A 23,484-nucleotide genomic window follows, 5' to 3' on the forward strand; every position below is an offset into this window, starting at 1 on the left:
TAAAGAAAAAATATTTTTATTTATATACATACCATTAGAATATTGCTCAGATTTTTATAATTATTATATCATAAATGTTATTTTAAGCTTAAGTTTGTTAATACTTCAGACTATATTCTAATAAAAAGCACCATGCTCAGCATTGTACTGACAACACAAACATGCAAAACAGATACATCTTTTTGTTTTACTTTTTATTTTTGCTCTATTTATCATTTATGAATTTTCTACTTCCAGATTAGTTATTTTATTAAAATAATCAAAATATATGCATTTTTTTCAATACAGCTGAACAACTTCAAAACAAAATTGATAGTAAGGTTTTGTAAAAACAAAAGTAATTCAGCTCATTGAAATTTACTTCGATTTTTATAATTTATATATACCCTTTTTACAATTTGTAATTCCAAACAAAAGCAGAACAAAATACATCATCATTGGACTTTGTCAACAAAACTGATTTTAAATAACTTCCCTTTTGTATGAATTAAATATGAAATGGCTAACAAGCTGGCATGATTAATTCATATGAAAGTTTTCTGCAATTGCCCTTGTTTTGCTGTTTGTGAAATTATTTCTGATTAAGGCAGTATTTTTGGGTGCCATTTTTATTCTGTATTTTTCTATTGCTTCAGTATCTGCTGAGCTACTGATTTCCTTAATTCTTGTATATATTTGACTCTAAGTCATTAAATAAGAGTAATATCATCACTATATAGAGGCCGATGGGACTGAAGACATCTGAACAGCCTGCAAGGCATATGTAGCATACTATCATAATCAGTCAACTGTGCTGGTCTATTGGGAATATGCTAGTTGGCTAAAAATAAAGTATACATCTTTCACTTTTTGTTGAGATGAACAAATTGCATTTTTATCCTTGCTGTCAAAAACAGGGATTTCTCCTTACTCCAGTTGTTCAGAGGTATAATGATACTGGAACTGATAATATTAAAATCCAGGCTTGAAAGGGTGCAAAACCCTGCTGGTGTTACAAAGAACTTGGCCTCAGTTAAAAATATATTCTAGCTGTTTCAAGGTAAAAAAAAAAGAATATATTGAGGGTTCAGACTTTTCATCTTAATATTTAGCATTATCATTAAAATTACTTTTCACAGAGAACTAAATATAGTTTGTTTTTTTAAGCAACAGAACTTATGGAAGTGATCTCATTTTGGATTTTAGTATGTTTCAAAGATAACTCATTTATCTATGAACCTATGAACCTATTTAAAGTTGTTTATCTTGTACTCTGTGATTTTAGTTATTTATTTATTTACTGATATATGATTACCAGAAAAGTCCGACTGGGTAGATGTCCATTTTCATCAGACACTCAGGGAGAAAAGCTCCAATGTATTGCAAAAACATTTTAAGAATGAGAATTTTACAATATTCAAAAATAATGCAAAACATCTACAGTTTAAGTAATTACACCAAATTAGACATAATGTGACAACATTGGTTAGACATAGATACAACTTACAAGATACTTGTTTATATTTAGAGAAACGGTAGCCAGTTTAGAGAAATTAAAAGCAATTTAGTATAATACAAACAGGATTTACAATATGAAGTGAGAAAAAAAATAGGGTTATGGTACATTTATAGAAAAAAGCAGCTCCAGCAGAACATGGTGGCATTAATATCAGACTTAGCTTGTCATTTCTTATTTTTATATACTTTCATATAAATGTCCTTCTTCAAGTCAATGCTTTAGAAATGCTTTACCACCTTTTAAACAGCCTAAGAATCAACTTAAAAGATCAAATGACTAATATATAAGTCTGCGTCAAAGAGACAAAAATCACTTTACAGAGTACAATTCTAAAACAGATTTTAAACTATAGCCACCATTTAAGCCTGGTGGTTGGTCTGCTCTTAACTTAGTAATCCATTGATATTCCAATGTTTCAGTCTTAGTACAGGTGTCTCCACCTCTTATACTTTCATTAAACACATATGAAACAAAAAATAAATTTAAGATAATCATCATCAATAAACAATTCTTCAGAAATGTGCTTATGTAGCACAGCTGGCAGGGTTATCTGTTCAATAGATAGTAGGTCAGTTCTAACTTATGACTACTCTTGAAGTATTTATAAAGTCTTTGACATTTGCGGTGCCATGATCTATATGTCTTTCAAAACTGAACACTGATAAGTAAAAGAAATTGACATATTTTAAAAACATCGAGTCTCTTAATGATACAAATAAATGATACACCAAGCTTTACATGTAAGAAGGGAGTAAATCTTAAAAAGAGACTACGTTATAAAGAAAATATTCTTCAGGTAAGAGAAATAATATAAATGGGTCTGATAGGAAACCTCATTTAAATTCTGACTTATGCCAACATAACCATGAACACGATTCATTGCGATATCATGCAAGGAATATTATACAAAATTTTTATACTACTGCCAACTGTGATGTTAGGAATGTGATATATTTTGGAATATGTCTGGCATGTTATGCATTTTATATTGGTAAATGCAATGGAATGTCAAAAAATGGACTGGAGAGCATATGTCCAATCCATTCCCATTCTGTAATTTGAATGTTTTAATAAAATATTGCAAACTTAGCATCACAATTTTCTTTACATGAAACTGAATCAATGTAAATATTTATGTGAGGTGGAATTTATAAGTATTAAAGATTGAGAGACCCCACACTATTTTTGAATAATAAATGAAATGTCTCAGTAGAGTTGATTTTCATCACCAGTTGTTGCCATTGCTATTATTTTTATATTATGAAAACTGAGCATCCTTTGTTGGAAAGGCTATATGAACATTATTATGATATTTTCTAAAACATGTACCAACAATGCCCTATACTGACATTCTAATTCATGTAATAAGAATTATTTTAAGTTTGCAGTAATTAAAAAAAAAATTCCCATGGACCCCAGGGGGGTGGGTAATTGAGAAAATAAAATTGAAGTAATAGAAACAATGTGGCAGCTTAGACTTGACGCTGCAGAACCACCAGGCCTAAATGGTGTAATTATATAATATTTTAAAATCACTGTCTTCTAAATGATAAGATGTTTAAGTTTTAACTTTCTTGCATTTGAATGTTATTTTTGTAATGACTCCACAACATCAAAAACAGCTAAGGCAAACTAGTAACCATAAACCAAACAGGCTCCATGACAGTCAAAAGCTTTAATTGACAAGCAATGGAACAGAAACCTAGCAAGTACAAATTAAAACAAATGAAATAGACTTAGCGCTTTCACCCATCCGTCAACATGGGCATCCTCAGAGTAAAGAGTAAGAAGCCAGTTCAAGTTCTTATAAAGTACAATTCGTATACACCCCCCCTTACAAAAAACAATCAAAAATACAAAACAATTAAGTATTTACAAGGTCAAGCTTGACAGCCTAAAAAATGTTTTAGAAAACAACACTGCTCCCAATAGAAGACAGTATTCATCAATCCAGTGTTGTTTCATATTATACAATAAAATACAATGGAATACTATACTAAACATTGCCCCCTAATGTAATAGAAAACAAAAATAAAAATATAAATACTAAAACTAAAACAGGTTGTAAATTGTACATTTATATACGTTTTTAAAACTTTATAATATATAGCACACTTAAAGTGATGCAAATTCATATTCTACTGTGTAATCAATAATTCTAAATACACAATTGTTTTGTTTTAAACACAATAGGACTTATATTTTAAAATACTAGAAAGTGAGATGTGTTCATTAATACCTGGTGTCCTGGATGCGTCTAGTCTAAGCTGCCACAAACACTCCTTGACCTCCAGTAAGGTCTTAACATCCCCACCTTTTTCATTGTGTGGAATCCTGTCTACAACAAAAAATAGGAACTTTTTAAAATTAGTGCAACTCTGACTGTGTACAAGTAGAGCATTAGTAGTTTTTTTATTCCTTATATCTCTTGTGTGCTCTAAAAGTCTTAGTTTTCTAATGGTTTTCCCTATGTAAAACGTGGGACTGCTTAGACATGTGGCAATATATACCACCATTTTGGTATTACAATGACAAAAGCCTGACATCTAATAGTTCTACTAAAATTGTGCACTACTACATAAGGTCTGTTGTTAATGTACTTACAAGTACTACAAGAACCACATTTGCTCATTCTAGAGTTCCTATATAAATCCAGATTACCATCCATCTCCATTAACTCCTTCAATGTTTACCTCTACTGTAGGTAAAAACAGGTGTAGCACCTACGATGGTTGTAACATCATTAGTAAGAACGCTTTGCTGTATCGTAAATGATATTCTTAATCCTGCTGGCAACTTCATTATAAGGCAGGACCATTGCCCACCTCATTTTACTTCCTTCTAAGCCTTCTGCAGTTTTGTTCATGTTGTTAATACTGTTGGATGTGTCCTTCCCTAAGCCCCCTTTCAATATTGGTTTAAAAATCGTGTGTCTTTTCTCTGTCACTTCTAACCTGATTTTTGACAATAAATCATGGGGGTAACCTCTCTTAGTCAACATACCCAACAAATTAGTCACTTCAATCTGATACTGGTTGTCCTCGCTAATAAGCCTTGACAACCTTACCATTTGTCCTTTCATAATGTTCTTTTACTGAAAAAATGGATGGCAACTTTGGAAGTGTAAAAATTAGTTTGAAAAAGTCTTTTTACGATATATGTTAGACTTTAAACTACCATTTTCCTTATCCTTATATAATAATATATCCAAAAAGTCACATCTTTCATCATGTATCTTGTGTGTAAATTTCAAAAAGGATGTTATTCTACCTAAGTAGTTAATGAAATCCCGAATCTCTTCCACAGTTCCCCTCCACAAAATCAATATATCATCCAAGTAACACAGATATAATATGACTTTCTGCATGTATTCAGAAGTGAATACCCACTGTGTCTCCCAGTCCACTAGCACTAAATTGGCGTACACAGGTGCACATCTGGCCCCCATAGCTATGCCAGTGATCTGCTTAAAGTGCTCAGCATCAAAACTAATAAAATTGTTTGTTAATACCATTTCGGTCAAGTCAACAATTAAACTGCGTTTAACGGTATGAAGACCACTGTGTTTCTGAAGACAGTTGTTAAACATGTCCAGTCCCAAGTCATTGGGTATGATAGAAAATAGATTTACCACATCAATAGTAAGCATTAAATATTCACCCCCTAAAGGGGTGTTCCTGATTACAGCAAGACAATGCCAGGAGTCCTTCAAGACATGTGGCAGTTTTTTGAGAATGTCTTTACAATAAAAATCAACAAAAGATGCCATTGCTTCAATCTTAGAGCCCTTGGCCGAAACTATAGGGCAAAGTGGTGGATTGTTAACATTTTTGTGGATTTTGGGAATTCCAAAAATGGAGGGGATGACTGGTGAACCCACATAAAGATAGTCATATTCATTCTTATCAAGTACTCCCTCCATTAACCACTCATACAACTGCCAATCAATCTTGGTATAAGCACTGTTAACATCATATTTTGAGACCCTGGTGTATGTTGTTGTGTCATTCAGTAGTTCTAACATTTTGCTGGCATAATCTGTGTTAGTCATAATAACAACCCCACCCCCTTTGTCAGGTTTCATCACCCTGTAGAGATTAGTGGAAGTTAACTCATGGAGACAAAATCTCTCACCAGCGGTCAAGTTGTTATTTATTCCTTTCATACCCTTTAGTAGTCTCCTTATTTGAGATTCACACATCTGTTCAAAAATGTGTACTGTTGGATTAACAGGGGGAATGAATGTACTGGGTCGTTTTAGTGTCAAGCTGTTACGTGTCCAGGACCTAGAATTGTTTGAGAAATACAATTCTAAATTCAATTGCCTATTGGAAAGTTTAAGATTAATTAAAATTTTGGCAATCTCGTACCTAAATGTAGGGACAAAGATGAAACCCTTTTTAAACAAACCACAATAATTTTCTGTTAATTCCAAACAAGTAAAATTGTATATACAAAAACTACCTTCTTTGATTAAACTACTACAAGGTTCAATTGTTTCACTCTGATCTAAGACCTCTAAGTTGTCATTTAAATCTATAACAGCCCCACTATCTCTATGTGTGCCAACAAAACAATTTTTCTTCTCATGTAAAACATCTTCAAGGTTAATGGGTGCATTTAAACAATCCTGTTTTTTACATAATCCAGCCTTTTCACGAAATGATTCGGTAAATAAATGGCAATCAATATGGGGGAGAGTCTAACACATTTGTACCCTGTGTTGCCGGTACATCAGTAAAATAAAACATAACTGAGGGGCCACTGTCTATTGTGGTCTGTTGTTCCCCTGTGACTACCTCCGATTGGTATACAGTCTCTTTCCTCTCCCCTTATCAAAAACCTGCTGTCGTGTACCCTGATTGTGCTCGCGTATCCGTTCCGAGCGTCTCACAGGTTGATGTTCTAAAAAATACTCATTGCCATTGTCAATGACTAACCTGTCGTCAAACCCTTCATTATAATCAGTACCTCCATGCTGGTTGGTGTCAAGCATGTGCACCTTATCAACATTATCAGTTCTAACAGTTCTGTTCTTGTAAACTTTAAATTAATGTAAGCTCTATTGTTGGCATAATCGTTGGTGTCCCTTGTTAGTTTGTTGCATTTAATTTCAAGCCCTCTTTTTACAAATACATCCATATCAGTTAAAATTTGATCATACTTGAATTTATTAAATTTGAAAAGCAAATCTTTTGTAATGTTGTTATTTAACAATGCCAGTTCATCTTTTAAGATGCCAAGTTTGGCAGTGTTGTTGCGCAAAATAATTTGCATTAATTCTGTACCTGTACGGTCAAAGAGCGCCAAAAGATCCTGAAACGCCTCCAAACCGTCTTCAAAACCCATGGGTAATTTGAAAACCCTCAAGCCCTTTGGCACCTGGTTCAATTCAGTTGATCTTTCCAAGAAGACGTTGTCCATCTGGAGGGATTTGAAACGTTTCAGCTTTCTTTCGAAATCAGCTAGTTGTGCATTTAAAGATCCATTTCCGGTGTTGTTATTTGTTGCCGGTTTCAAATTCATAGTAGGAGGAGCTAACAGTGTGTCAAAGTTACCTCATTTATAATTGCTGGATCTGGATTGAATGGCATCTCCGTGCATCCTATTCTTATCAGCATTAGTTGAATTGTGAGGTGTAGTCCCTCTGGTACTGGTTGTAGGAGGCATGTGTAAAGTATACAATTCAGCTTGTGAATCTGTTAAAGTTACATTGTCAGTATTAGTAACTAAACCTTTCTCTTGCATAGATCTCCACATACTGTACCATCAACTGCTCCATGCTGCTTAACCAAAAAAGCGATGAATAACCCCAGAGAGGGGGCAGTGTTTAGTATAGTATTCCATTGTATTTTATTGTATAATATGAAACAGCACTGGATTGATGAATACTGTCTTCTGTTGGGAGCAGTGTTGTTTTCTAAAACATTTTTTTAGGCTGTCAAGCTTGACCTTGTAAATACTTAATTGTTTTGTATTTTTGATTGTTTTTTTGTAAGGGGGTGTGTATATGAATTGTACTTTATAAGAACATGAACTGGCTTCTTACTCTTTACTCTGAGGATGCCCATGTTGACAGATGATGGGTGAAAGCGCTAAGTCTATTTCATTTGTCTTAATTTATACTTGCTAGGTTTCTGTTCCGTTGCTTGTCAATTAAAGGTTTTGACTGTTGTGGAGCCTGTTTGGTTTATGGTTACTAGTTATTTTTGTAATGAACTTGATGTGTTTTATTGATTGTTGTTATACAGGCTTATTTTTTGTGATATTTCCTTTTAATAAGATAATTTTTTATAATATATTAAGATTTTCATACTTAAATATTTTTATACATTTATATTTGTAGATAGACACATTTATATTTAAACATGCTTAAGTACTGGTTCTATAAATATGTAAATATCTAATTATTTATGGGATCTTATAATTACCAAGTGTATTTAAACAGCAAGGGATAGGTAATTTACTAGTTCTGATGAAGTCCTCTTCAATTTTAAAAGGCAAAAGTGCTCAACATCTAAATACACTCTTGGATTATTTTGGCTTTTTCCTTTATTGGAAAGTTTATTGCTTTGATTGTGGTTTACAATATTCCTTGTCACCATTTTTGTGATAACTTATAGAAAAAGTCCTTTCCATATTTTTAAAATATATTAAGGGTACCTCTGTAGTGTACCTGCACATAGAACAATGGTATCACTTAAATGTTCCTTTTTCTTTTGTCCCCTTGGACCTCATCATTACTGGCCAAGCACCCAGTGCTCCATATCCATGCTGGGTCTATCAGCTATTCTCCTACCTCTGGACTTACTTTCTGTATTAGCTGGTCATGTTTCCTAAGGGCATCCTGGGGGCTTGACTCATCTGCACTTCCATTTGGATATTATTTTTTGTTCTGTCCTATCCACACTCCTTTTCTACCATCACACTAAGTGATTGTGTCCGGGGCAACTCCCCTCTTTGGGCCATGTCTCTTCTGAGGTAGCATACTGAATGCCCTCCCACCTAGGACAGGCATAACCACCCCTTCCCTGCCACACCATCAGTCATGTGAGCTGCTTAGTGAGCCTATGCTGGCTAGCCCATAGTCAAGACTATATCTCTGTTCTCTACAGGAGAGGCATGCGTCTTCATTTTTCTCTGTAAATTAGATATTCAGCATGTATGACTCATTCTGAAAATGGAACTTCACGTTCTTGTTATTTCTAAAAGTAAAACTGGACCTTCTCCAACAATGTTATATAAAATGTCACTAACTAATAAAATCTTTCAATTGTCATGCAATGCCTTTATTGAAATCTAGTGTTGACACTGGAGTAACAGTTATATTTGGTAAAAATACCATTTCTACTGTATCGATCAAGTAATTCTACACATAAAATAGACTTGTATTTGATTTGAAATAAATAAATAATTTAACTGTGTCTCAATAAAGTATTTCCCGTATCCTTCCTGTAAAAATATACTTACCAATAATTGTATTTCATCTTGAAAAATCCATGTCATTAGAAGATAAGTGGGAAACCCTAAAAAAAGATATTTCACAATGTTCTTTTTAATATGCATTGAGAGTAAACTGTCTGTGTATAATTCACTAAATTTGGTTTTCTGTATATTACAAGACTTAGTTTTATTTTACCCTTAATCTTATATAAACAAATATCTAAAAAAAGAAATATCATTCTCATTTATACTATAAGTAACTTTTAAAAACATTAAAAATCCATTTGCATGATTGAGAAACTGTACAAAAGTTCAAAACTTTGACCATCATTCCTTGGGGTGAGAAAGCTCTAAGTTTTGACACATTTACATCTGTCATTATATTATTGCACTTCTGTGCACCAACATGTATTTGACGCATGAGGAATGAGTCCCAAAGCTTTTGTATTTGGGCTGGATGTCTGATCCTTGGCAGGATATGTCCCATATAAGATTAAGTTAGTGCAACAGTGATAAAAAAAAACATTTCTCAGCACCAGGTATTCCATTTAGGACACCCCAGATGCCCATATATAAGACCGTGACAAACAAGTGTGAAAAGAATGGTTATCTTAGGCAGACTTTAGATATTTTTATCTTTACTCTGACAGAACAATCAGACATTTATTATCACTTTACCTGCATAAGGAAACATTTATCACCACTCTGTCAACATTCTTAATCATTGTGGCTCAACCCATTCATGATGGAAAAGGCAGAAAACTTGCATGTAGACAAATACACATACAAACTTCACAATAACTACATACACTCATGTAATTTAAACATGTACAAATTAAATGCATTCAATTTAGAATTCCAGAAAAAAAGAATAGAACAAATGGCAAATAAAAATACTATAATTAAAACATTAGCCAGCCAGTTAGAAATATTATATATCAAATTTAGAAAGAAAAAAATTAAAATAAAACAATAAAAAAATGAAAATTTGTACCATAACTAGCTAAACTAAAAACAATGTGAGCAGCAAACCCCACCCAAGTGTAAAAGTCTGCACTAAATAACATTAATTACTAAAGTACATAAACAGACCAAAAACATAAGCAGTATCAGAAATGTTCTGGGTTCTAGTTTAATGCTAAGACAAAACTTTTAAAATGCCTTTTTAATGAAATATAAATTATTTCACTTTTTGTTTTTAACCAAACATATTTTGTTAGTAACTTTTTCGAGAACATTGCTGAAAAAATACATTTTCTTCAAATAATCAATTTATTTACATTAGAAAATGTACACTACTGCAATGTGTAGTTCCTTATAACTATTAATATGCTCTCATATGCATGCCAACATTTTTAAACAACACTATATTAAAAGTAAACAGATGCCAATCAACTGAATGAACACTCTGTTGCTAAAGATCAAATATGTAAAATAATAACAGTAATAGAAACGGAGTGAAACAGGTAGTCTCCTCAAGTTAAAAATACGTATTTATTCACAGGTGATAACCACTTTCGCTTACAAAGCTTCTTCAGATCAATATAACATCAACATTAAAAATCAGCAGATTGTTGGTGAACAACCACATTTCCTATATAGGAATAAGAAGAATCTTAAGAGAATGCTTTGCTACCCACATAACAATAAGGATGGTTTGGGTGATGGATGTACTAGGCCATGTGGACAGTGTAATTTTTGTACGTATATAGATACGAATAGACATTTTTCTCATCCTGACTTACAGAGAGAATTTAGAATATCAGCAACAGCTGCTTGTATGACCTCTAATTTAGTTTATTTGGCTGTCTGTCAGAGCTGTAGCTCCTTTTATGTTGGCAAAACGAACAGGCCTTTTAGAGATAGGATACGTGAACATGTCTATCATATTAGAAGAAATTCAGCACATAATGCTTTAGCCAAACATGTTATGCACTATGATGATACCCATTGGTTTACATTCAGAGCCTTAGAAGTTATATCTCCCAGTATTCATGAGGGAGATATTAGGAATCATATAGAGTACAGGGAGAATAACTGGATTATTATCCTAAGAGCTGATAGAGGCAAGGGGCTTAATGAAAGGGCCTCCATAAAACCATTATTGAGAAAACGTTGGAATATTAGGCAGTAAAGAACAGAAGATATTTAAATAGTTCATTCTCCCAATATATGAACATATTATTAGTCACCTCAAGTAGGTTATATTTACTATAATAAATAGTTTATTCTATATATATATTTATAATACTGATTTTTTATATTCTTACATATTATATATATACATTTTTATATATTTAGAAAGCATAGGTTGTTTTATGAATATGCATATATGTAATTTTTAGGGCCAGCTACAGATATGTGGATTGAGTTTTAATATGTACCTCATAGCTAAGTATATAGAGTGTACCTTCAAATGGCTATTGAGTTGGCTATCTGATTGGTTTGAACATTTTGAACTAGTATATAAACAGCTGATTTTTAATGTGGATGTTATATTGATCTGAAGAAACTTTGTAAGTGAAAACGCTTATCACCTGTGAATAAATACGTATTTTTAACTTGAGGAGACTACCTGTTTCACTCCGTTTCTATTACTGTAATTATTTAACACTATATTAAGATTCCAGTCTAAAAGAGTATGTTGCACTTTCAGGTTATCATTTTACTGTTTTGTGACCTAGTAATGAAAATTTTACATTTCTTATTCTTTATATCCTACCTATATACAACATAATTCTATTCTACAGTTTTTATTTTGCATTTCTGAATTGTTAAAAAGATTTACTTATTTGCAATGTATTTTGGTGAACTATCATTTTGTTGTAGTTTACTTTTATTTATTTATTATTTATTTATTGGCATTTGCTTACTGAGAAAGTCCACTGGGCCAAGAAGAGTCCATTTTTAGTGGTGGTCTGAGGAGAAATGCTCCACAAATACAATACAGATGAGAGTGCATAGTATCGGACACTTAGTGAAGCACAGTGCATTGTACAAAAATATAGAAAATGCATTATAAACACAAGTAGTATAAGAACTACTCATTATGCAAGATTTTTATTACTTTAAAATATTGTCTATTATTGTTTGGAATGGCTATGTTATTATATTGAATTCTGAATTTTGACCTTTCTTTGCCAGTGCTTACTCCATAAGCACCCAGAGGGCTAAAAAGCAGGCATCCTCAGACAGCAAGCAATGAGAAAATGTTACAAAACTCACACAGCAGGTCAGCCCAAAGGTATCACCAGAAACACACAGGAGATGCATTTTAGTCATTTATTAAAATAACAATAAAGGATTGAGCACCTTCATAAAAAAAAAAACTTCTTCAGAATCAGTTTGAAACACCAAAACACCTTTCTTAAATACCCTGTTTACAAAATCACATGACCTGTTCACATCACATCAATTAAATTAAATTTAAATGAAAACCCCCTTTTTTCTATCTAATGTTCATAAAACAAATACCCCACATATTATTTTGTATTCCAAAAACATGTACACTAATTATAAAACATTTCCATTTAAATGTACTCAGATGGTAAATTGTTATTCTATACTATGTAAGATTTCAACTTTAAAACACTGGAGATCGATATACCCTCATTCAAACTGGGGGGGGGGGAGTGGAATTTAACCTAATATACCATCCTAATTCTTTTTCCTCTAATAAGTCTTCCCACTGCTCCCCAAGGTCCTTCATCACACATTCCAATACAAAAAAAATTGAAGTGGTGCTCACTGTGTTCCAAAACATGTTTAGCTAGGGGATTTCTCCGTTCCACATTTCTAATATCTAAAATATGTTTGTAGATTAATTCTCTCAGTTTTCTCTTGTTTTTTTCCACATAAAAATGATCAAATTTCTGGCACTTGGCCAGATAAATCACCCCAGTGGTGTTGTAGTTACTATATTCATTAGAATGGATGCTCATATGTTTGACCAAAATATGATCCCTCACCATAATATCTTTACATTGTTTACAACACCCACGTCTATACATACCCCAATTTTTACTGGTAGTTAGGGGTCCGTAATCAATGGTTGTGTGTTCCAAGAAGTTCTTGAGGGTCCCATCTCTTCTATACACAACCCGAGGGACTTCTCCTATCATATTCACTACTTCCTTAAAATATGAAAAAATGTGCCCATTTTTTGATAAGATATTTCTGATTAAATCCCCCTCCTTACAAAATTCTGTTATGAAGACCCCTTTCACATCTAGGGTATTTGTGGACTTTCCTTTTGTTAAATCTCCTATTGTAGCCACAGAGGAATTAATGAGGGGGACTAATTCTCTCTTCTCTCCCTAATGTTTCCATATTCTTCTGTAATCATATCATGGGGATGCCCTCTACTCCTAAGCATATCTCCCATTTTTTCACACTCACTAAGAAATTCGTCAAAGGTTGACACCATATGGGTAAGCCGAATGTGTTGATCCTTGACTATACCAAGCTTCTGGTGTAATGGATGGGAACTCTCAAAATGTAAAATACTGTTACTCTAGGTGGGTTTTCAATAGATGGTGCTAACCCACCTCTTCTCTTCCTGATCTTTAGAAATAAAAACATCCAAATAATTTATTGAAATGGGATCATATACATATGTAAATTTTAGGAAGGATGTGGAAGAATTGATGAACTGTATAAAGTCCCTAATCTCCTCCACTGTTCTATCCCATATGATGAAGATGTCATCCAAAAAACACAAGTATAGTTTCCAAGGTTTCACGTCAAAATGTTTAAAATAGAATATGTCTTTCCCAGTGGAGCAATATGATGTTAGCAAAAATGGGGGAGCATGCAGCCCCCATAGCAACCCCCTTCCTTTGTCTAAAATATTGGCCCTCCAAAAATATAAAATTATATTTTAACACTAACTCCACGCAGAGTACTAAAACATTAATCATGTTGTTATCAAAAGATGTACACTCGCATAAAAAATCGTGAAACAATTCTAGACCGATCTCATGGGGGATTACATTAAAAAGCTCCACAATGTTGATGGTTAGAAAAACATAGTTGTCACAGTATTCTACATTTTTCATTTTTAACAAAAAATCCCAAGAGTCTTTACAAATATGCTCAAAAGATTCCAGACTGTTTTTCAACATAATATATATGTACTTACCACGGGGGTGGGTTTTAGATTTTCTAGCATTCACAGTGAGAAAATGTTGTTTTTCCTGTGGACGGTGGAGTCCCTCATATGTGCTGTGAAAAACCTTGTAGCCCTGATCTTAATCTAACTACGAGAAAACTTTGTGATACAGGAAGTTAAATTATTCACTAGAGTAAAAGTTAATGCAAATCATCTGCTGTATAACATTGTCCAAATCTGCAGGCGTTACCTACTTATGTGTCACAGAATTGACTGTCATCAGGTACTCATAGTAACTTTGTCAATATCACATACTTTTTCAGTTCATGATTTTAGAAAGAAGGTGTTCACTCATTATGACATCATTCTCACTATAGAATAAATAATACTTTTGGGTAGCAACTGAGCATTATTACATACTGACTATAATATTATTATATTATTTAAAATTTATACAAAGCACTGTAGAAAAAGTTATTTTATGTAAGTGATAATATATAAAGGAATGAAGAACTACAATTTTCTAAGGCCTATTTCATTTAATTATAAATCAAAGAAACTTTCAATTATTTTTTCATAGTAATTTCTCTAAACAAGGGGCATGTAGTTATTGTGAAATCCAAACCATTACATTCTTATGGTAAGAAGGCCAGTTTTTAAAGACAATGGTAGAATGGATTTTGTAATTTAAATATAAATAAAGATGTGTGCTATCAGTGAGAAGTATGGTTCACAAACTTGCTGACTTCCATCTGGTTGCACAAACATGGAGCTAGAATATACAAGTAAGAGGGGTATGAGGTAAAGCCCCCTCCACTTAGGGCTAGGGGGCATAGCTTATCTATTTAGAAAAAAACTCTACCCAGCATTTTATTTGTTGTGTATTTTCTGTATTTTACAGTTATTTTATCTTTGCTGTGATCTTTTAAGCAGGGTTCCAGAAGGGATGGACTGAGGCCATTAGCTGATTATGTGATAATATTCTATAAGAAAAAAAAACTAGAAAACATATTTAAGCACTGTTGAACTGTGACTTCTGTTAAAATCTGTTTAGTGCTCTCATCTCATACATTACTAGAGACTTCTTCAGGACAAATTGATAATGAATGTTACAGTATAAAATATGTCTTCATCATATTACCATAAATTATATAATTTTGAAATAAGCTAACAGAATGCCAAGTGCCAACAAGTGACAAACACATACACACACCATCCATAGTTGTTCTTCAATATCTATCTATCTATATATACATATAAACACATATATAAGAATACATTGGACTTTTCTTGATTCCCTGAGCTTTAAAATGCTTTTAATACAAATGCAATCATTTAACCAAAGGCAGTGACTCACATCTAATGTCAACTGTCAATATAATAGTTTAAAGATTAAGGCCACCTTGTAGTCAGTGCCCTGCACTAATATTAACTTAACCCAAAACTAAGAATAACATTTTTTTACTTGAACACAACTAATAGAATGACCGCACAAAGTATTATTGATGTATTTTTTTATTCAAACAATTTTTATCAATTCCAGAATAACAATCAATACTATACATTTATCTAATAAATAATCTATTATAATTAACTATATACAATATTTATATTTGGCCTAAATAGAAGGAAGAACAATCCAAAAAAAAAAGAAGAAAAAAATATATTTTTTCTTTCTTTAGTTATGCATTGAAAAACATTTCTATTTCCTTCACTTCTAAGTCAGAAAGGGTGTGTTAGATTTTACAGTTTCAATAAGGGAGAGAAATTTTTTCCAAGGGTTGTCAGTCCATTTTCTAGGAAAGATTCTTGTTTCCTTAACTTACATTTCCAGAAGCGCTGTTTCTTCCAATAAAATCAAAAATTCTTCAATGTTAGGTTCTGAGGAGGATTTTCATTTTCTTATAATACACTTTCTAGCTACCGCTAATATAGTCCAAAGGAGGTATAAGTTATTTTTCTTCATTTTATTCTTTTCATTAACATTCAAAAAATCAAAGACTTAGTTAATACAAATATATCTGTGAATATAGCTTGAAAGAAATTACCAATCTCTTCCCAATACTTTTTGATTTTGTTGCAATCATAGATTATATGGTTCCAATTAGCTTCACAATCTAAATAACATCTCCAGCAAAATAATATTTCTTGAAGAGTTTATTTTAGCTATCTTGTTAGGAGTATAAAAAGCTATTTGTAATAATTTCCACGTGAAGATCCTCCAGACTTGTAAATTAGAAGTTAATTTAATAGAATACAATAGGTTGATTTTACTTTCAGATGGCAAATTAATTGTCTGTCCTTTAGTAATAAAATTCCATAAATTTTGTTTAGGATTGGCTTTATAATTTATTAGAATTTTCTATAGTTTTGATGTTAAATTTGTCCAATTATAGTTGTTGTATATCAGTTCCTGTACATAGAATATTAGTTTAGGTTCAGTTTTAAAGTAAGTGTTATTGATTATTCTACATACATCTCGAGCATAAGATAAAATACTTTGCAAGATAAACCAATCTGCATTTGGGATATCAAATATATTTTTTTATTTCCTGTATGTCTAGTACTAACAGATTCTTTATGCAATGTTGCCAGCAGATGAAATATTTTGATTCCCAGTTATGAAAAATACTTTAATGAATTTTGTTAGAGAAGTTTTTTGTGAACCTGAAGGGTGTTAGCAATTCCCACCAAAGTTTTATATCTATATTTGAATTGATAAACGATCTAAGTAAATTATAAATATAATTTACAAGATTTAATATGGTAGGTTTCACAGTATTATATTGTAGATTAACACATAGTATGTACCAGAAATTATTAATTTGATTATTTAGTAGGAGATTTTTGCTAATTTGTTTTCATTTAGAAAAATGATAGTATGAAGTGATTTCCAAGCAGAGGAGAAGTTAGGATCTATCCAGTTAATAACTATTTTGAAAATAGAGGCATTGATATAAGTTTCAAGATCCGGGAAGTTGATTCCTCCTTGTTCCCAAGGTCTAATAGGATGGTAGAAGGCTATCCTATTTTTTTTTGGAAACTAAAGAAAGTTTAATAGGATTTTATTAATATAATTTATTATCGTTTTGTTTGGTAGCATAGGGATTGCTTGTGGTATATAATTTATTTTTGGAAGTGAAAAAACATTTTTATTAATTGCAGTATATCTTCAAATTTTAGGTATAATCTATTCCATTTTTCTAAATATATAGAAAAAAGGTGCACCACTGTACCTTCCCAAGGAAAGAAGTAATAAATAAAAGTAAAAAGTGGAAGGCACAAACAGGCAGTCACAACAAGTACGTTACTCAGCTAAATAAATCCAACTGGAAAAAATCCAAATGGCAGATGCGTAATTCTTCAAACCTGGAGATTCACCACTCTAAAATAGTTCTTTCAACACCACTAGACTGAAGTAGCAGTTTCAAACAGAAAAAGCAGCACAGGTAAAAACAGCTGCTTACCTCCGTCTAACAATAGCTTGTAACAAAATTCCAAAATCAAGGACAGCCAAGCGTTAGGCGGAATAACTTTAACATAAAAAGGCGAGGGCTTTCAACAATAGTCTTCCTCAGGCCATTGAAAATGCTATGCAAACAAGGCACATAAATACACTTTCCATTTGAAAAAATGATGTCATTTCCTGTTAAGGAATAGTTTAAATAAAATAAAGTGGTAGCGCTGAAATTTTAAATACCTGTTGCGTACAAAATACGTACATGCAAAACTATTAAAGGTACTAAAAGCAATAAAAATAGGAAAATCCTATATATTAAACTTTTAAAAATATAATACCATGGTAAAAAAGTTTATGGAATGCTTATTCAAATGTTATCAACAAGCATTGCATGCTGCATCCCATCTTACTCATGCATCTAAAACACATTTGTTTAGTTATATAAAAAAATCAACCATAAAAATTTTTGCCATAAGAAATTTTGCCATAAGAAATTTTAGGGGCGCTGTCATTTACAACTCAAGCTACATAACTAAATAGACTGTCCATATATGAATAATAACCAGATAGTGTACCTATATAAATAAAGCAATCTTAAACAAATCTAGCAAAGATGATGTGCCGCTACCCATAGAGCTCATGTTCCTAAGCAAACGCAATAAGTTATATAGATAATATACATAACATATACTGGATTCTGCAGGAATACCACGGGGGGGGGGAAGGAGGGGGGAGGGAGGGGAAGGAAATGTGTACAGATGTCTAAAATGTATCCACATACAAGTCCATAAACATATCACTGCAAAAATAATCAACGGCAGGAACGTAACTTCCTTGCCTTAAGCTTAGGCTTGATAGACACTCTATCATTCAGGCCTGGGTGGCAGTCAGCTCTAAGTCTAATAATCCAATCAACTTCTTTCAATTCTGTTCTGTTACAGATGTCACCACACCGAACAGTAATAGGATTAACCTGTATTACTTGGAACTTGAAGCAATGTTCATTGGAAGTATTACTGACATGTTTAGATAGTGCATTGTTATTGGATCCTATCCTGATCTTATACAAGTGTTCCCTGATTCTATCCCTAAACTTCTGATCCGTTTTGCCTACATAGAACACAGTGCATTGTGTGCATGTGGCCAAATAGATCACATGCATGGTGTCACAGGTAGCATTTACTTGAAACGTGTACTGCTGTGAACTAATGGGATGTATAAACATATTAGTTTCATTAATGTATTCACAGTACTTACATTTGTGACATTTCTTAGTAAAATCTTCTACTCCTGATGTTGACCTGTCCACTCTACTGGGGCCACACAACATCCTATGTAAGTTAGATTTATTTTTATATATAAACTTGGGATGATCATCAATGATGTTAGAAATTCTAGGATCTGTTAACAATATTTCCCAATGTTTATTATAAATATCTCTAATTTTTTTCACATCTTGTGTGTAGTAAATGGGTACTCTAATACTGTTAACATCATAAGTACTCATAGCTTTAAATGCAGAATTATTACTGCATTCTCCAAAATATGGCATGGCTCTACCTGTTCTTAACTCATCAATTTCTGACATGCCTACATCTATTTCAGTCATACTATACGAACGATCCAAAAACTTCAGTTTTAACTGATTAATTTCATTTTTAAAATCAGTATCATTAGAATGTAAACGGGATGCCCTTATAGCCTGACCCTTAATAATACTGTGAAAAATAGGTTCAGGATGCATACTGCTTCTATGTAAATAAGTGTTCCTAGAGCAGCTTTTTCTGAACACTCCTGTATTTAAAAAACATTGGGTAACTTTTCCACAAATACATCCAGATATGAGATTTTTTCTCTGGATTTAGCCATTGTAAATTTTAAATAATCAGTGACTGTATTCATCTCGTCCAAAAGTTCTGCGAGTAAATTCTCATCTGTTTCCCAAATAAGGAAAAGGTCATCTACAAAACGTGTATAAAACAGAACGTGTTCTTTGAATTTACTCATCTGAAACAAATGTGTATATTCCCATTCTGCCATAACTAGGTTGGCGTAACTATTGGCACAAGAAGTGCCCATAGCTACGCCATCCCGTTGTATATAGAGTTGACCATCAAAAGTAAAAACATTATTCATCAGAACAATTTGCATCAAATCGCAGATAACTTCTATTTTACTTCTAGAATAGGTGTCATCTCTTTCTTAGCACCTCTTAATACTATTAACCCCTTCTTTATTAGGGATAACTGTAAACAGTGACTGAACATCCAAAGTCACTAAAAAGTTACTATCGCATCCCTGTCTGTTAGGCATCCTTTCATATAGGGTAACCAAACATTGTTTTGTATCCCTTAAAATGTGTACATGTTTATTCACAATGGGCCTAAGAATATACTCTAAATATAATGAAATAGGCTCAGTCACCCAACCTCTCCCAGCAATTATAGGTCTCATAGGTGGGTTGCTGCCATGTTTATGTATTTTGGGTATCCCTTGAATGCATGGAATGGTGGGTTTATCCACTATGAAATATCTATATAACTCTTCACTAATTTTACTTTCACTAAACATGAAGTTCAAACTATCTACAACATTCCCTATAATATTATTAACTTTACACATATTAATTTTACTGTAGAAGTTTTCCTCATTAAGCATGGTTTTCATACTACCAACATAATACTCCATATCCATTATGACCGTCGGTCCACCTTTGTCGGCCGGTCTGATCATAATGCTATGGTCACTTTTTAGGGTTGTGAGTGCACTTCTCTGTGCTGGTCTGAGATTACCATGCCAATTTCTTCGTTTATTTAAAAGTTCATTTTGGTAAAGTTTTTGCTCTACCAATTTGGAGAAAGCATCAATTAGGGGATGCTGGTTAGACATAAATGTGCTGGGCTTCCTAAACCCATGTTCACTGGTCACAGCATTACCAAAATCTAATTTTAATTGTAAATTCCGTGTAAAAAGTTTTAAGTCAGTGATGTTATCTGTTATATTACTTTTATAGGAAGGGATAAATGTTAAGCCCTTCTCTAAGATGCTACATTCATCCTGAGTTAGATTCCTCTTGGAGATATTCCATATCAAGTATCTCTCCCTCCCTGCCACATTTTCTTCAGGGTTGGGCCTATATGATTCAAGTCTGCTTGCCTTTTCTTCTGCCGTCCCCTGCTTAGGGAGCGGTCCTCCCCCCCCTCCATTGGACAGCAATAGGGAAAGGGGCAGAGGGGTTACCCCCAGATGTAGTGCTCACTTCTTTCAGTTCTTTGACTTTACTACTATTGGCTATACATGCATCCAAAGACGTATTCTCACTAGGTGTATCAACATGTTCACAAATATCAACCCTAGTATTAGCATCCTCAAAAACTGATATATTATGTAAATTACTAGCAGGTGATAAACAATTCTCATTACTACCATCCTTATGTACTAAGGCTGTTGTTACCACCGCATTCCTAATTCTCACACTCTGACCATTAGCTGTTATACCTACATTGCTGTTAATAACCTTAGGTGCCTCTTTAGTTTTATTAATACAGTCATGCAAAGTCCCCTTTTGATTTTTGATGACATAATCTGCTTTGGGCCAAGTGAAGACATTGCCCATTCTAAAATCGTCTGTATACCTTTTAATTTTATCCTGTTTTTGTTGTAGGAGTTTTTTCTCATAGATATACACACTGTCCAACAGTCTTTCTATTGGAACATTCAATACATGGTCAGGGTATACATCATATAACTGTAACTGTTGCTTTTGTATCCGTTCTCTCAAGGCTGTCTCTTGTGGTAAAAAATAGGCATTAAGCAACTCCATGTACTTAATACTAGTGTCTAGATTAATCTGTTGCCATAAATACAGAAGGTCAGGATAAACAGTACCTGTTGTAGGCATTTTTAGTATGCACAGACCTCTTGGGATAATCCTACTGCTTATGCATACTTCAAAATGCTGTCGTTGCAGTTGAAGACGTTTTAGCTTAAAAAAGTCAGATTCCATTTCCTGTAACAACACAGTCAAACCTTGGTGTTCTTTTTGTAAAATACCATTTTCATTCTGTTTCTCAGAAACTACATAGGAAGATAAAGGGTTCAAATCTCCCATGACTGCATTTATAAACCGATTCCTGCTACTACTTTGGACCTCTGGTTTATACGGTAATTCAATAGACACAATGTTCTGATTAGTTTCTGCCATTGGTGCAAAACAAATAAAAATTCAAAATATATAGAAAAAAGGTGCACCACTGTACCTTCCCAAGGAAAGAAGTAATAAATAAAAGTAAAAAGTGGAAGGCACAAACAGGCAGTCACAACAAGTACGTTACTCAGCTAAATAAATCCAACTGGAAAAAATCCAAATGGCGGATGCGTAATTCTTCAAACCTGGAGATTCACCACTCTAAAATAGTTCTTTCAACACCACTAGACCGAAGTAGCAGTTTCAAACAGAAAAAGCAGCACAGGTAAAAACAGCTGCTTACCTCCGTCTAACAATAGCTTGTAACAAAATTCCAAAATCAAGGACAACCAAGCGATAGGCGGAATAACTTTAATTAACATAAAAAGGCGAGCGCTTTCAACTTAACTTTGCTTAGGAACATGAGCTCTATGGGTAGCGGCACATCATCTTTGCTAGATTTGCTAGAGATGTCCATATTCTGTTATTAAATTCTGTTATTAAATCCTGCTATTACAATTGCTATAAGTCCTTGATTGTCTTTGTAATTATAAATAAAACTCTTCTTTTTTTCTTGTAAGAAGAATGGGATAACCTTATATATTCCATAGGGCTCCAACTAAAGTTATCATTTGATTTGAAGTGAGATTCTTGAATAAATACTACTTGCGCTTTATTTAACTTTAAAAATTTTAAAAGATTAGATTTTTTCCTTGGGTTATTTAATCCATTAACATTTTAAGATAGTAAGATTATGTGCATTTAATTTACTTTGCTTATGAGGTAGTTAAGATTAGGGTTAAATTCCAATGTTTCCAATTCTAATAAATGTGCAACTTCTTATTTGTATTAATATTAAGCAAAATTATCAATGGATTGATTCTTCCTGTTTTAAAGTGTAAGCAACAACTAAATTTAATAAAAAGAAAAATAATGTAATGTAATTGAAAATATATAACCAGACAAATAATAAGTTAATAAAACCCATTAACCAACATGGAGTGAGAAACACTCCTAATCTGAAGGAACCGCAATGCTCTATCAGATTATCCCATATGTCAGACAGCAAAAGTAGATCATTGTTGTGTCTGAGCTCCAAATTAAAATCAGGAGATGTGATGTGACTAGAAATAAAGTAGTGTTTAATATTATAGCTAATTAATTGGTTGATGATAGTTAATATTTAAAAACAGGAAATTAATAAATTTCTCATGTAGGATTTCTTTCCCTAAATCATTTGAGGATGTATAGAGTATATTAATTACTTAAGGTATCAATGGTAGACAAAGTGATTTTTATAATAATAAATTACAATTTCAAAATTATTCATATGAGCGGAATAGTAGTCTAAAGCAAATAGAGATAGTAGTTGCCATTCTTTTTAAAGAATTAAGTGATTACTTTCTTATTAAGAGAAATCTTTATATTTATTGAGATTTTTAAATTATTAATGTTGTGTAGTAATGAAACAACAAATGTGTACTGACATTACTTCATCAAATAAACATTTAGTTACAATCAGTTGTAAATAGGTTTAATATTAATATAAATTATTACTGTGATGTTTCTCATTTTCAAAATAATAGCCTTTGAAAGATAAATATACTTTATAAATAAATTCAACTCATTCAAAAATTGGCTATAGTGGGGGTGACTCCAAGCTTAGTTTGACTGAGGTTAGTCTATTACTCTCTTTATTAGCAATATACAGTATGTTGGTGAGCAAGGATTGTGCTATAGTTTTTTAGCACGGTATTGATCTGGTACTAATCTACATTCTAGGTCAT

Source organism: Protopterus annectens, chromosome 3.part0 (genome assembly GCF_019279795.1).
Source record: "Protopterus annectens isolate FY-2018-M chromosome 3.part0, PAN1.0, whole genome shotgun sequence".
Lineage (NCBI taxonomy): Eukaryota > Metazoa > Chordata > Ceratodontiformes > Protopteridae > Protopterus > Protopterus annectens.